Genomic DNA, 10827 nt, shown 5'->3' with positions numbered 1-10827 from the left:
AATTCCAACACTTTGGGAGGCTGGGGTGGGTGGATCACCTGACGTCAGGAGTTCGAGACTAGCCTGACCAACATGGAGAAACCCTGTCTCTACTAAAAATACAAAATTAGCCAGGCATGCTGGTACATGCCTGTAATCCTGGCTACTAGGGAGGCTGAGGCAGGGGAATCGCTTGAACCCTTGAGGTGGAGGTTGCAGTGAGCCAAGATGGATCCATTGCACTCCAGCCTGGGCAACAAGAACTCCATCTCAAAATAACTCCATCTAAAAAAAAAAAAAGTTGGCCAGGATTGGTAGCTCACATCTGTAATCCCAGAATTTTCGGAGGCCAAAGCAGACAAATCACTTGAGGTCAAGAGTTTGAGACCAACCTGGCCAACATGGCAAAACCACATCTCTACTAAAATACAATAAATAATTAGCCGGGCACAGTGGCATACACCTATTGTCCCAGCTACTCGAGAGGCTGAGACAGGAGAATGGCTTGAACCCAGGAGGTGGAGGTTGCAGTGAGCTGAGATCACACACTGCACTCCAGCCCGGATGACAGAGTGAGACTCCATATCAAAACAAACAAGGCTGGGCACGGTGGCTCACGCCTATAATCCCAGCACTTTGGGAGGCTGAGGCGGGTGGATCATGAGGTCAAGAGATCGAGACCATCCTGGTCAACATGGTGAAACCCCATCACTACTAATAATACACAAAAAATTAGCTGGGCATTGTGGTGTGCACCTGTAGTCTCAGCTACTCGGGAGGCTGAGGCAGGAGAATTGCTTGAACTCAGGAGGGAGAGGTCGCAGTGAGCTGAGATCGTGCCATTGCACTCCAGCCTGGGTAACAAGAGCGAAACTCCGACTTAAAAAAAAAAAAGAAAGAAAACAAACAAAAAATACAAAAAATTAGCTGGGCGTAGTGGCATGCACCTGTAATCTCAGATACTCAGGAGGCTTAGGCAGGAGAATCATTTGAACCTGGAAGAAGGAGGTTGCAGTGAGCTGAGATTGCATTTCTGCACTTCAATCTGGGTGACAGAGGGAGATACTGTCTCAAAAAAAAATTGTTTTCTGGGTGGCTGAAAAGGAAAAAATTAAAAAAAAAAAAAACTAACTGGTCATGGTGGTGTGCACCTATAATTCTAGTTAGGAGGTTGAGACAGGAAAATCGCTTGAATTCAATCACTATTAAATGAATAAGGCTTAGAAATGATAAATTCCAACTATTTTACATGGGGGAAAAAATGACTATGTAAAGAAAAACAAACCAACCAGCTTTTTTTGTTTGTTTGCTTGTTAAGAGATGGGGTCTCATAAATATTTCCGGGTCATGAAAATAAAAAATAGGCCGGGTGTGGTGACTCATGCCGGTAATCCTAGCACTTTGGGAGGCTGAGCTGGGTGGATCACCTGAGGTCAGGAGTTCAAGACTAGCCTGGCCATCATGGTGAAACCGCATCTTTAAATTAAAAAAAGAAAACAAAAAACAAAAAATAAAATAATAAAAAAAGAGATGGGGTCTCACTATGTTGCTAAGGCTGGACTTGAATTCTAAACTCAAGTGATCCTCCTGCCTCAGCCTCTTGAGTAGCTAGAATTACAGTCACACACCACACAACCAACTACCTTTAAAAGCAGAGAAGGAGTTGGAAAGAGAAGACAGAAAAAGCAATACAAAGTAGAAAGCTGACAATACAATGATAGAAACAAATCTTATATAAGCAATAGCAACTACTGGAATAAGCTTTTCAAAAAAAAAGAAAAAGATGATCACATTCGATTTTTATTTTATTTATTTATTTACTTTTTAATTTTTTAATTTTAATTTTTTTTATATAGAGACAGGGTTTCTTCATGTTTGTCAGGCTGGTCTCGAACTCCTGACCTCAGATGATCCACCCACCTCGGCCTCCCAAATTGCAGGGATTATAGCCATGAGCTACCATGCCCAGCCTTTTTCTTTTTTTTTTTTAAATTTTTTAATTTTTTTGAGATGGAGTCTCACTTTCTCACTCAGGCTGAAGTGCAATGATGTGATCTCTGCTCGCTGCAGCCTCCACCTCCTGTGATCAAGCAATTCTCCTGCCTTAAGTCCCCAAGCTGTTGGGATAACAAGCACCCACCATCGTGCCCTGCTACTTTTCATATTTTTGTAAAGACGGGGTTTCACCACATTGGCCAGGCTGCTCTTGAACACCTGGCCTCAAATGATCCATCTGCATCGGCCTCCCAAAGTGCTGGAATTACAGGTGTGAGCCACTGCACCCAGGAAATTGTTTTCTTATTATTGAAAGGTAGGAACACTGAGAAAAGCAGGGAAAGAGTAGGACCTTTCGTGGTAGGAGCAGAAACCCATAAATTTAGACAGGGCAAAGCTTCATAAATCCTATAGTCAGGCCGGGTACAGTGGCTTCTGCCTGTAATCCCAGCACTTTGAGAGACCAAAGTGGATTTATCACTTGTGCCCCAAGTTCTAGACCAGCCTGGGTAACACGGAGAAACTCCATCTCTAATAAAAATATAAAAATTGGCTACACTTGGTGGCTCACACCTGTAATCCCTGCACTTTGGGAGGCCGAGGTAGGCAGATCACGAAGTAAGGAGATAGAGACCATCCTGGTCAACAAGGTGAAACCCCATCTCTATTAAAAATACAAAAATTAGCCAGGTGTTGTGGCACATACATGTAATCCCAACTACTTGTGAGGCTGAGGCAGGAAAATCACTCATACCCAAGAGACAGAAGTTGCAGTGAGCCGAGATCACCACATTGCACTCCAGCCTGGGTGACAGTGGGAGACACAGTCTAGAAAAAAAAAAAATTAGCTGGGCATGGTGGTGCATGCCTGTAATCCCAGCTACTCAGGAGGCTGAGGTGGGAGGATCACTTGAACCCAGGAGTTGGAGGCTGCAGTAAACTATGATAGCATCACTGTACTCCAGTCTGGGAAAGAAAAAGAAAAAAAGAAAAGACTAAGTTTGGACCAGCCCATGTCACTCATGCCTATAATCCCAGTTCTTTGGAAGGTCAAGGCAGGACAATAGCTTGAGGCCAAGAGTTTGAGGTCAGCCTGGACAACATAGCAAGACACCAGTCTCTACAAAATAAATAAATTATTTCATAAAACATCAGTGTAGTGGTGCATGTAATTCTAGCCACTGGAGAGGCTGAGGCAGGAGGATAACTTGAGCCCAGGAGTTTCAGGTTGGGGTGAACTATGATCACACAACTGCACTCCAGCCTGGGTGACAGAGCCAGACCCTGTCTACTACTACTACTAATAATAATAGTAACAAAATAAAATTTAAATGTTCATGTAAATGTAAAATGAAAAAAAAAGCAATGAGAAAAAATATGATTTAGGCCGGGCACGGTGGCTGATGCCTTTAATCCCAGCACTTTGGGAGGCTGAGGCAGGCAGATCACCTGAGGTCAGGATTTCGAGAGCAGCCTGACCAACATGGTGAAACCCTGTCTCTAAAAAATAAAAATAAAAATAATAAAATAATAATAATATGATTTAAAAGCTGAATGTATTCCTCACTCCTCCATAGCCTACAGAAAACAGAAATCTTTTTTTCTTTCGGTGGTGGTGCTGAGTAATGCACCCAGGGCCTTGTGCAGAAATCTCAAATTTTATGGCTGGAAGTGCCCAACACCAACAGAGCAGTTTGGAATTAGGAGTGAATCCTACCAAAAACAACTAAAAAGGTCGTGGTGGTGAGGAACACAGAGAAAGTCATTCCTAAAAGTCTGATCATACTTTCTGCCAAGATTCCTGGCTGACCAGCGAATTTTGCAGGCACAGGTAAGTCTGCGGGACAAAAAGCAGCAGACGAAACCACAGATCAGGATAGAGAGATCAGCTGTTGCACGCTGCTGGGAGGATAGCGTGTATGCCTACTAGAGCAAAAATACAAAATCCCCAGAAGAACACAACAGAATCCAGAATTTCTACAACGTAATTTTTACAACATCAAGCTTTCAACCTAAAATGGCTAGCTCATATCACACCCACAAGTGTTGGACTGCGAACTACTCCTAAAGACTGGAGGTAGGGCCAGGCGTGGTGGCTCATGCCTGTAATCCCAGCACTTTGGGAGGCCGAAGTGGGCAGATCATGAGGTCAAGAGATCAACACCATCCTTGCTAACATGGTGAAACACTGTCTCTACTAAAAATACAAAAGTTAGCTGGACATGGTGGCACAGGGCCTGTAGTCTCAGCTACTAGGGAGGCTGAGGCAGGAGAATTGCTTGAAACCAGTAGGTGGAGGTTGTGGTGAGCTGAGATCACGCCATTGCACTCCAGCCTGGGTAACAAGAGCGAAACTCCGTCTTAAATAAATCATTAATATGGCTTTTTGTCTTTCTTCTCTCTCTTTTTTTTTTTTTTTTTTTTGGTTTTTGAGCGAAATCTTGCTGTGTTGCCCAGGCTGAGTGTAGTGGTACAATCTCAGCTCACTGCAACCTCTGCCTCTCAGCTTGAAGGGATTCTCCTGCCTCAGCCTCCCAAGTAGCTGGCATTACAGGTGGCCACCATTGCACCCCGCTAAACAAGGGCAAAACTCCATCTGAAAAAAAAAAAAAAAACAACTTGCAGGGCACGGTGGCTCACACCTGTAATCCCAAGAATTTTGGAAGGTCAGGAGTTCAAAACCAGCCTGGAGTGCAGTGGTGCAATCTCAGCTGATTGTAGCCTCTGCCTCCTGGGTTCAAGTGATTCTGCTGACCAAACCTCCCAAATAGCTGGGACTACAGGTGTGTACCACCATACCCAGCTAATTTTTGTATTTTTGGGTAGAGATGGGGTTTTGCCATGTTGGCCAGGCTTGACCTCATGATCCACCCATCTTGGCCTCCCAAAGTGCTGGGATCACAGGCAAGAGCCACCGCACGGGGCCTGTTTTTCTAACTAATAATATGTGATCTAAACTAAAGTTGGCTATTATTTTTTAAGAGACAGGATCTCTCTCTGTCACCCAGGCTGGAGTGCAGTGGTACAATCATAACTCACTGCAACCTTAAACTCCAGGCTCAGGCAATCCTCTTCTCTCAGCCTCTTGACTGGCTAGGACCAAAGCCACGCACCGTCACACCTGGCTAATTTTATTTATTTTTTTTGGTAAAGATGAGGTTTCACCATGTTGGTCAGGCTGGTCTTGAACTCCAGACCTCAGGTGATCCACCCACCTCGGCCTCCCAGAGTGCTGGGATTACAGCCATGAGCCACCGCACCCAGCCACACCTGGCTAATTTTTAAAACTTTTCTGTAGACATGGAATCTTACTATGTTGACCAAGCTGGTCTTACACTCTTGGCCTCAAGTGATCCTTCTACCTTGGTGCCTCAAAATACTGGGATTATAGATGTGTGCCACTATACCCAGCTGTGGGAGATAAATTGTGATGATCTCATTTGCCTTGCCAAATTGTTAGTTTAACCATGGGCTTACATTAATTTTGGATAATATGTGAGGCGAAGTCACAGAGACTTCTGAGATTTTTCTGGCTTTTCAATTTTCTGCACATAAAGCCAATATCTGCAACTGCCTTTAATCATAGCAACACCAGTGATCAGGTTTGATTTGTAAATATCATTCCTTGCTAAAAGTAACCAAGGCTTCTTGGAGAAATGTCCAATTCTAGAGGAATGTGTAAAGTGGGCCAACAGCAAATTGTACAAAAACAAAATGAGCTGGGTGTGGTGGCAGGCACCTATAATCCCAGCTACTTGGGAGGCTGAGGCAGGAGAATAGCTTGAAGCCCAGGAGACAGAGGTTGCAGTGAGCCAAGATCCAGCCACTGTGCACCAGACTGAGTGACAGAGCGAGAAGCTGTCACAAAAAAAAAAAAAAAAAAAAAAAAAAGACCACACACGGTGGCTCATGCCTGTAACCCCAGCACTTTGGGAGGATGAGGTGGGTGGATCATGAGGTCAGGAGCTGGAGATCAGACTGGCCAAGATGGTGAAACACCGTCTCTACTAAAAATACAAAAATGAGCTGGGCGTGGTGGCAGCTGTCTGTAATCCCAGCTACTCGGGAGGCTGAGGCAGAGAATTGCTTGCATTACACTCCAGCCTGGGCAAGAGAGGGAGACTCCATTTCAAAAAAAAAAAAAAAACCAAAAAAACAAAGCCCCAATGAGAGTTTCCATTTTCCAAAGATGGTGGTACCTTCATTTTGAGTAATTTTTTTGTTTAAGATTATAATAGGTTGAGTTAGTATAGTGCACAAAAATTAGTTTCGGCCTGACAAGGTGGCTCACACCTGTAATCCCAGCACTTTGGGAGGCTGAGGTGGGTGGATCATGAGGTCAGGAGTTCGAGACCAGCCTGGCCAACATGGTGAAACCCTGTCTCTAGTAAAAGTACAAAAATTAGCTGGGCATGGTGGTGCGTGCCTGTAATCCCAGCTACTTGGGAGGCTGAGACAAGAGAACAGCTTGAACCTGTAATCCCAGCTACTCAGGAGGCAGAGGTTGCAGTTAGCCGAGATCACACGACTGCATTCCAGCCTGGGAACAGAAGTGAAACGTCATCTCAAAAAAAGATTTGTTGCTGTGCCGCCACCGCCCGAGTCATGTTCCGCGATCCTCTCGGGCTCTCCTAGCAGCATCCGTATCCGCTACCCTGTCGTCACAGGCTTCACCTTCTCCTTGTCTCCTCGTTGCTGAGCGACAAGCTTCCTAGCGCTATGACCGTCGACTCCGTCCCGCAGCGGGAGCCGCTCGTCCTGGGTGGCCGCCTGGCGCCGCTTGGATTTTCCTCCCGCGGTTACTTCGGGGCCCTACCCATGGTGACCACGGCTCCGCCACCTTTACCCCGGATCCCAGATCCCCGGCACTGCCCCCAACCTTTTTCCTCCCTCACTTCCTAGGGGGAGATGGCCCGTATCTGACCCCTCAGCCTCGCGCTCCAGCATCTCTGCCCAACCGCAGCCTTCCCGCGGCTGGAGGCAGCCCTCGGGCAGCGCCGAAGAAGCGGCGAAAGAAGAAGGTGCGGGCCAGCCCTGCAGGGCAGCTGCCCAGCCGCTTCCACCAGTACCAGCAGCACCGGCCGCTGTCTTCGTCCCGAGTCGTGCAGCCGCAACCCTCACGGAAGGAGCCAGCCCCGACCTTGTCCCGCTGAGGCCCTCGGCGCCCGACAAAACCCCGCTCAGGAAAGAGATTTTAAAATCAAAGATGGGAAAATTGGAGAAAATTGCCCTTGCCCACGGCCAGCTTGTTCATGGTATACACTTGTATGATAAACCAAAGATAAACAGAAAAGAAAATATAATTTGCCACTAACCAAGATCACCTCTGCAAAAAGAAACAAAACAGCTTTTGGCAGGATTCTGTTTCATCTGACAGAATTCAGAAGCAGGAAAAAAAGTATTTTAAAAATACCAAGAACATTAAAAATACACATTTGAAGAAATCAGCATTTCTAACTGAAGTTAGCCAAAAGGAAAATTACGCTGGGGCAAAGTTTAGTGATTCACCTTCTCCTAGTATTCTTCCAAAGCCTCCTAGTCACTGGATGGGAAGACTGTTGAAAATTCCAACCAAAACATGGAGCTGATGGCGGTACACTTAAAAACGCTCCTGAAAGTTCAATCTTAGATTTCAGTTTCAGTATCTGTGTAAAACATAAGTTTTCCCATATCCCTGGACTCTTAAGAAAATTGATAGAAATGGAAATTTGCCTTGTTGCAGCATACAAGTGCAAAAGATGAGTTTGAAAAATCACAAACAGCTTGTATTATATTTTATATTTTGTAAATACTGTGTGCCATTTATTATGTGTATACTGTTAGTATTTGAGAGGTGTATTATAGTTTTGTTATGAAAGTATGTATTTTGCCCTGCCCACATTGCAGGTGTTTTGTACATACACGATGGAGAAATTTTAAGTGTGTGCTAAGGCACAGGGAGACTGATTTATTTGCACAAGATACTGAGATTTTTTTCAAGAAACAGCTGTCAAATCTCAAGGTGAAGATCTAAATGTGAACAGTTTGCTAATGCACTACTGGAGTTTAAATCTGTGGCACAATCAATGTAAGCATGGGGTTTGTTGCTCTAAGTTGATTTCTAATCTGAAATTACTGGAAAAATCCTATTCCCATTTTTGCCAAACTCATTTTCTGGTTTTTGGTATATATCCATTCCAGCTTAATGCCTCTAATTTTAATGCCAATGAAATTGGTTGTAATCAAATTTTAAAATAATAATAATTTGGCCCCCCTTAAAAAAAAAAAGTCTGGGTATGGTTACTGTGGCTCATGCCGATAATTCCAGCACTTTGGGAGGCCAAGATGGGTAGATCACCTGAAGTCAGGAGTTCAAGACCAACTGACTAATATAGTGAAACCCTCTTTCTACTAAAAATACAATAAATTAGGTGGGTGTGGTGGTGTGCACCTGTAATCTGAGCTACTCAGGAGGCTAAGGTAGGAGAAGTGCTTGAACCTGGGAGGTGGGGGTTGCATTGAGCCAAGATAACACCATTGCACTCCGGCTTGGGCAACAAGAGCAAAACTTTATCTCAAAAAAATTTTTTTTTCTAAATAGAGATGAAGGTCTTGCCATGTTTCCCAGCCTCTTTGACTCAAAAATCCTCCCACACTGGCCTCCCAAAGAGCTGGGATTACAGGCATGAACCACCACTCCCGGCCAATTTCAGTAGACTTTGTGGTCTCATGAAAATGAATTTAAAATTTTTTCAACATGCTTTTGATTCTGATTTTACTGTGCATAAGCATTGTTTGGGTACTTGTAAGAAATTCATGTTCTTGGGCCCTGAAACTCAGGGATTTTGATTTTGTATTTAGTAATTATGATTTCTTAGAATCTGCATGTAAAGACCAGGTGCCGTGGTTCATGCCTGTAATCCCAGCACTTTGGGAGGCCCAGGTGGATGGATCACCTCAGGTCAGTTCAAGACCACCCTGGCCAACATGGCAAACCCCATTTCTACTGAAAATACAAAAAAATTAGCCGGGAATGGTGGCATGTGCCTGTAATCCCAGCTACTCGGGAGGCTGAGGCAAAAGAATCATTTGAATCCAAGAGGCTGAGGTTTCAGTGAGCCGAGATCTCGCCACTGCACTCCAGCCTGGGCAACAGAGCAGGACTTCATCTTAAAAAAAAAAAAAAAAAAAAAAAAAATCTGCATTAAAAAAAGAAAAACCTTGCCAGGAAGGTGGCTCACACCTGCAATCCCAGCACTTTAGGAGGTCGATGCAGGTGGATGATGAGGTCAGGAGTTCGATACCAGCCTGGTCAACATAGTGAAGCCCCATCTCTACTAAAAATACAAAAATCAGCTGTGCATGGTGGCGGGCACCTGTACTCCCAGTTACCAGGAGGCAGAGGTTGCGGTGAGCCAAAATCTGGACATTGCATTCCAGCCTGGGCAACAAGAGCCAAACTCCATCTCAAAAAAGAAAAAGAAAAAAAAAACTTGCTGGACGCGGTGGCTCATGCTTGTAATCCCAGAACTTTGGGAGGCCAAGGCAGATGGATCACAACATCAGCAGTTGGAAACCAGCCTGACCAACATGGTGAAACTCCGTTTCTACTAAAAAAAAAAAAAAATTAGCCGGGCATGATGACATGTGCCTGTAGTCCCAGCTACTCAGGAGGCTGAGGCAGGAGAATCGCTTGAATCTGGGAGGTGGAGGTTGCAGTGAGCCGAGATCTCACCACTGCACTCCAGTCCAGGCAACAGACTCTGTCTCAAAACAAAACAAAATTTCAAGATATCTAACATAGTTGTTGAAGAAGAAGAAGAAAAACTTCCAAATATCGTTTTGATTAGGGCGGTATACCTGAGCCAGGCGCAGTGGCTTATATCTGTTATCTCAAAACTTTGGGAGGCCAAGGCAGGTGGATTGATTGAAGCCAGAAGTTTGAGATCAGCTTATCCAACATGGCAAGACCTGTCTCTACAAAAAATGTAAAAGTTAGCAGGGCATGGTGGTACATACATCTATGGTTCCAGCTATTTGAGAGGCTGAGGTGGGAGAATCGCTTAAACCATGTTTGCACCACTGCACTCTAGCCTGGGTGACAGAGACAGCTCCCCAACCATCTCAAAAAAAAATGTAGGGGGAGGATGGTATAAGAGGGTAAACTAGATAAACACTAAAATAGGAGAAGCAAATGTGAGCCTTTAAAAGCTTTGAGGAGTAACATAATTAAATTTGCATTTTAGATTGCTGTCCCTGTACTATGGGAAGAAATTGGAAGAGAGGAAGACAGGTGATTAGTCTATTGCAATGATTATGCCTATTTATAAAGGCCTAGATTAGGATTCATTGGGAAACAGTGTATTGCAAATGACAGAAATAAAGAGATGATCAAAGTATGATTTCACAGCCAGACCGGTGGTTCATGTCTGTAACCCTATAACTTTGGGAGGTCTAGGTGGGTGGATCACTTGAGGTCAGGAGTTTGAGACCAGCTTGGCAAATAATGTAAAACCCCCATCTCTACTAAAAATACTAAAAAATTAGCTGGGCATGGTGATGGGTGCCTGTAATCCCAGCTGCTCAGGGGACTGAGGCAGGAGAATCATTTGAACCTGGGAGGCAGCGGTTGTGGTAAGCAGAGATCCAGCAACTGCACTCCAGCTTGGGCATCAGAGCCAGACTCCATCTCAAAAAAAAAAAAAAAAAGTATGATTTCATGAATCATATCCAAAGATAATTTTTTCTTTTCCTTTTTGAGACAGAGTTTTGCTCTGTCTCCAAGGCTGCGGTGTAGTGATGCCATCTCTGCTCATTGCAATCTGTGCCTCCCAGGTTCAAAGGATTCTCCTGCCTCAGTCTCCTGAGTAGTTG

General features: G+C 44.5%; 1 pseudogene; it reads left to right on the top strand.

Annotated features, from left to right (window-relative positions):
- The first annotated feature begins 6693 nt into the window (after nucleotides 1-6693).
- On the top strand, nucleotides 6694-8596 carry LOC105733997 (proline-rich nuclear receptor coactivator 1-like; annotated as a pseudogene).
- Nucleotides 8597-10827: the final 2231 nt, after the last annotated feature.

Source organism: Aotus nancymaae, unplaced genomic scaffold (assembly GCF_030222135.1).
Source record: "Aotus nancymaae isolate 86718 unplaced genomic scaffold, 86718_ANA_hifiasm-v0.15.2.pri h1tg000022l_1, whole genome shotgun sequence".
In the NCBI taxonomy this organism is placed as follows: domain Eukaryota; kingdom Metazoa; phylum Chordata; class Mammalia; order Primates; family Aotidae; genus Aotus; species Aotus nancymaae.
Note: the sequence above shows the minus strand (reverse complement) of the source record. Positions and strands in the feature narration are given on the sequence as shown.